We start from the raw sequence: 6,000 nt of genomic DNA, 5'->3' as shown, positions 1-6,000 counted from the left end.
GCGCCCTATAGAAAAAAACCCTAAAAAAAAAAAAAAAAAAAAGAAAGAAAGAAAAAAAGATTTAGCACCTTTAAAGCCCTCCCATTTTCATTCTCCCCGTCTTACATGGTTACATCACTTTTGTTAAATTGACTTCGGCGGTTCTATTAAGGCCATGCAAATGCTATTCACTGCTGAGCCACGCGGGGCGCTGTGGTAATTTCCTCTCCTGTACATGGTGGATTTTTTTTCCTAAAATTAATAACTTTTTTTTTTGCTCTGTTTTCAACAGATAGGCAGGCTCTGCTCCCTGTGGAATGTTTCGTCACTCTTGTTTGGTGTTCCTCTTTTCATGTATCTTGATAGTCTTTTTCATTTGTATTTTCTCAGCATGGCGCTGTTTGTGATAGAGCTTAGCCTTCAGACCAATCGTCTTTTTTGCCTTCTTGGAACGTTCATGAGCCTCTCGACTTTCCTTCTTTCTCTTTTTCTCACGGTAATCCGAATGGTATCCATAGCGTTTACGATGTAATTCAATATATTCGTTCTGTGGCATGGTGACAACTGCAGAGTCCCCGGGAGCAGCTCCCCCTGCTCGCAGAAGTTGTCAACTACTCCTTACTATTGATATGTACTTTACTCCCCACTGATGTTAGCATTCTTTTTATTTAGATATGTTTTTTGTTTGTTTTGTTTTGTTTTGTTGCTACAGGGCATATGTGCTTACTGAAGAGAAAGAAAGAAAATAAGATATTTCTCCTCAGGATTTTGGGCATTCACACATATGTACCCTGTGTGGTTTTCAAGCCACCTGGTAAAGGACTCGAACTATACCCTTGGCCATGTGGGATCTAGCTGCCTTTTTTTTTTTTTCTTTTATGCCAAAGAGCATGAGGGAGTGGGCGAGGGAGAGAGAGAGACAGAGAGTAATGTGCAATCCTTTGTCCTCCAGTCCCCCACCCCGTTAGGATACTGGGCACACATATGGCCGCCGTGTGCTTTTCAAGCTGACACATCCAGACTTGAACCCTGGTCAGCCATATAGAATCCAGCTTCCTCTGTGCAGTGCCTACACCCTGTGCTACAGGGCAGCCCACTGTCCGTTCATGTTAATAGCCATCCCCATTCTTGTAGGCTGAGAAGTTCAGCTCAAAAATGTCCTGCTCTTCATCTGGGACTAATCAGTGGTTTTGTTTTGTTTTGTTTTGTTTTGTTTTGTTGTTTTGTTTAAAGGTTTCACCACAGGTCATATACACTTGCCAGAAAGAAATAGAGACAGTGAGAGGGAAAGTAAGAAATCACCCCCTGGAGGGGTGGCCACACTGCAATCCCTTCTCCTTCATTCTCCTCTCAGGATTTTGGGCATACGCATATATGCCCCAGGTATGATTTTCAAGCCACCAGGTCCGAGATTCAAACCATAGTAGGCAATGTGGAAGTCCAGCACCTTAACCATTGCACCACCTGCTGATCCCGACAGATAAGTTTAGTTTTTTTTTTTTTTTGGAGAGGTTTTCGCCATAGGGCACATGTGCTCAACAGACAGAGAGAGACACAGAGACAGAAAGCAAGAAATCACCCCCCCAGGGGGGATGGTCATGCCGCAATCCCTTCTCCTCCATTCTCCTCTCGGGATCTTGGGCAAGCATGCACACGCGGACGCGCCTGGTGTGAGTTTTAAGCCACCGGGTCTGGGACGGGAACCACGGTCGACTACATGGGAGTCCAGCAACATAGCCATTGTGCTAACTGCTGGTTCCCCTGACAGATAAGTATTTTGAAAGGGTCTCTCCAGGTTGTGCTCCCTCTGCCCCAGCCTCCCAGTTAGCTAGGACCACAGGTATGGGCCACGCTTTTTTTTTTTCCCACTTGGGTCAGGAGCCGAACGTAGGCCTCCCCTGCAGCCTCAGTGACCATGCAGCAGTGCCTTTCTGCTCGAACCACCTTGGCTGGACCCAAGGAGCAGAGATTTATGCGCCCGCCCTCCCCATGGGGCTGGAGTATCTACAGAAGTGATCTGGGGAACCAGCAGTTAGCGTAATGGCTATGTCGCTGGACTCCCACGCAGTCGACCGCGGTTCGTGTCCCGGACCCGGTGGCTTAAACTCACGCCGGGCACGTGTGCGTGCGTGCCCAAGATCCCGAGAGGAGAAGGAGGAGAAGGGATTGCGGCGTGACCATCCCCCCTGGGGGGTGATTTCTCGCTTTCTGTCTCTATGTCTCTCTCTGTCTGTCTGGCGAGCGCACGCGCCCTACAGTGAAAATCTCTCAAAAAACAAAAAAACAAACAAAAAAAGAAGTGATCTGGAAACCTTCACAGCACTTCACCTGTTCTCGCCCACTTGTTTGTTTAGGCGTTAGCATCAGGAAGGACTCCTGGATGTGTCTGTTAGACGCCCAGTTACAGTCCAGTACTACGTTACTTACTCTGTCGCTCAGATTGTCCCGGCTTTGGCCACAGGATGTCCCATGTCCTTTTCACACATCCCCGTCATTACAGGTTTGGTTTCGTTTTTGAACACGTCCTTACTTTCTGTCACTACGAGATGTCCCAGGCTCGTCTTGTAGATTTTATTTAATTATTTTCAGAATTATTTATTTACCTTTATTTATCATCATCATCATTATTATTATTATTATTTTTAATTTGCTATAGGGCATGTGTGCTCCAGAGAGAGATAGGGAGAGAGAAAGAGAAGAGAGAAAGCTGCCAGGTCTGGGACTGTGTGGGAGTCCAGCACCTTAACCACCATGCTGGCTGTGAGCCAGTATATTATTATATAAATCATGTATATTTTAAATACTTGCTTTCATAACTGATGTGTCTATCAGAATGAAATACTCGGGACCAGCAGTTAGCGTAATGGCTATGTCGCTGGACTCCCATGTAGCCGACTGCTGTTCGAGTCCCGGACCCGGTGGCTTAAACTCATGCTGGGCATGTGTGCGTGTGTGCCCAAGATCCCAAGAGGAGCATGGAGGAGAAGGGATTGCGGCGTGCCCATCCTCCCTGGGGGTGATTTCCTGCTTTCTGTCTCTCTGCTCTCTCTGTCTGGCGAGGGCACGCACCTTATAGCAAAAACCTCTCCAAAAAAAAAAAAAAAGAATGAAATACTCTTTGATAATTTAGGACCTAGAATAAATAGTTCACTTGAGGAGCATAGAAATAGACAAATAAAAAGCGTAGACCAGCCAAGTAGTCTGGAAGTTAAGGCAGCTGGATTCCACATGGTTGATGCAGTTTTTGTTTGTTTGTTTGTTTTTGGTTTTTTGAGAGGTTTTTGCTATTGGGCGCGTGCGCTCGCCAGAAAGAGAGAGACAGAGAGATAGAAAGCGAGAAATCACCTCCCTGGAGCGATGAACACGCCACAATCCCTTCTCCTTCACGCTCCTCTTGGGATCTTGGGCATGCATGCACATGTGCCTGGTGTGGAGTTTAAGCCACTGGGTCCGGGATTTGAACTGTGGTGGACTACATGGGAGTTCAGCAACATAGCCATTACGCTACTTGCTGACCCCCATGCAGTTTGAATCCTGATCCCCAGAGGCTTGAAAAACACTGGGCACCTGTGTGTGCATGCCCCAAATCCCGACAAGATGGAGAAGTGGAGGAGAAGGGATTGCAACTTGGGACCCACAGTTGTTATAATGGCTATGTCGCTGGACTCCCATGTAGTCACCGCGTTTTGAGTCCTGGACACAGTGGTTTAAACTCACACCAGCTGTGTGCATGCGTGCCCAAGATCCCAAGAGGAGAACGGAGGAGAAAGGATTGTGGAGTGGCCATTCCCTCTGGGGGGTGATTTCTCGCTTTCTGTGTCTGTCTCTCTGTCTTTCTGGCGAGCACAAGCGCCCTATAACAAAAACCTCTCCAAAAAAAAAAAAGGGATTGCAGCTTGATCATGCCGCACCAAGATCTATAGTCGCCCTCCCCACTTCCTCCCATTTCTCTGTCTCTGTCTGACTAGCACATGTGCCCTTTGGTAATTAAAAGAACCCCTCCCAGTGCCTGCTCCCCAGGCCCTAATGCTCAGAATTTCCTTCTCCTTCCCTCTCTGCTCAGCCGTCCTCTTGTCAATGGACTGTTTCAGTGTCTGCCACGGCGCCCTCCCTTCGCCAGTGTGAGCTCAGGACCGGGTGCCCACAGGGCTGCAGCCAAAGCCGCCGTCTGTGTGCTTTCCCGTGCCCACTGGCTTCGCTGACAAGGCCATAGAACATCTGCTAGCTCTTTGGTGGGATGCCCACCCCCGAGATTGGCATCCAGACCTTCCACAAATAGGGCCCCCACAGCTGCCCGTCAGGGACACCCCACCCACGGGCATTCTGCCCTGGCTACCCTGGAATACCAGACGCTGGGCCTGGAGAGCCCAAGCATCCACCCTCAGCCTGCGGGACCCAGCACAAGGGCCACACTGGCGCCGAGGCACTCTCCCTGGCCTCTGGGTGCCCCTCTCATGGCCCTGTCATTCTCCGTCTGACCCCCAGTTGTGGGGCTGTCTCTCTTGCTAGACTGGAAGGCCGTCCCGGGCAGGGTCTGTCTTACTAGCTTTTCTTCCCCTCGTGGTGCCCGGCCCAGGGCTGCATGCTCAGAGGCCAGTGTGTATCCGCTGAATCGGTCAAAGTGTTCGTACCCTGTATTTATCAGCCTGCTGCTTTCATGCCAGACACCAGGGGGCACTGTCAGCACGCCGACGAGAAGCCAACCCCCCACCACCACCCCCAGGCTGAGCATGAAAGGCTCCCCTCTGCTCTGGGATGGCAGGAGACTCACTGCTGCCCCCAGTCCAAACACCTCCGTTTGCAGTCATTCCCGCAGCAGGTTCCCATTGGGTGTAGAGGTGAGTATAAAAGCTGCGGGTGACACTTCCACCTCAGGTCACCCCTGCCTTCATTTCTCCAGACCCCAGGTGGCCCTTCTAACCCCAGTGCCCTCCCCACCAAAAACGGCCCCTGCCAGTCCCAAGGGGAGGAGGGGAGATGCCTCTGCTCCTCTTGGGCCCCGCCCACCTGCACGTGCACAGCGGCACACACGCACACACGCACTGTGGTCCGGTGGGCAGCTGCCCCGACAAACAGCATCCCCACTGGCCCTGGCCCCAGAGAGAGCATCAGCCCCTGCTGCTCCCAGGCTGGCTAGAGGGGAGTTGCAGTGGCACGGCCCCCAGGTGTGAGAAGGCTCCCCCAAAGGCCTCGAGCCTTGCACATTTTCTTCTAAAAGCAGCATGACAGTTGTAGGCTATAAGATGAAGAATTGATGTTTGTCACAAAACAAAACCCAAACCTTTGCCTGCACAGCCCTCTAGCCCTGGAGTCCCAGAGCAGGAGGCCCAGGCGGAAGGCGGGCGGCTCGGAAGCCCCTCCCCCCAACCCCGCCGCCTTTGAGCCTTTGACGTAAACTAGCTTCTTGACCCTGCCGGCGGTGTGCACTGCACGGCGCATAAACAGGAAGCCATCCGCGCCATCCCGTTCATCCCTCTCAGAGCATCGGGAGACCTGTCTGGGCATCAAAGCCATCCCCGGCCACCAGGAGCTCACTGGGGGGACAGCAGCCTGGCCCAAACAATTCCCCATTGTGTTCCTCCCCTTGGAAATCATGGCTTTGTAAACAGGCCCTCACGTTTTGACAGGTCCTGCCCTAACTTTGTGCTAGTGCGTTGTTTTTTCTTTCCTGAACAATGTCCTTCCAGGAGGGCCAGCCGTTCACACCATTGTCTGAGACCCTTGGACTACAGGAAACAGAGTCAGATTCTTATCAGCTGGGCTGGGGGAGGTGGTGCAGAGCGAGAAAGATGAGGTCACGGCCAGAAAGCAGCTGCTGCCTGACACGTCACTCTTTTTAATTTGCCAGAGGGTGCACACACTCACGGGGAGAGACAGACAGAGAAGAGGAAGGAGAAAGGACCCCTCCCCGCATCCCCCGGTCATGCCACAGTCCGTCACTTCTTTTGGGATTTCCCACACACACACCCTTGGTGTGCTTTTCCCAGCCAGGTCTGGGTCTTGAACGTTCAGTTGGCCATG

The sequence above is a fragment of the Tupaia chinensis genome, unplaced genomic scaffold (genome assembly GCF_000334495.1).
Source record: "Tupaia chinensis unplaced genomic scaffold, TupChi_1.0 Scaffold147003_1, whole genome shotgun sequence".
Classification (NCBI taxonomy): Eukaryota; Metazoa; Chordata; class Mammalia; order Scandentia; family Tupaiidae; genus Tupaia; species Tupaia belangeri.
The sequence above is the reverse complement of the archived record's forward strand: the minus strand, read 5'-3'. Positions refer to the sequence as shown.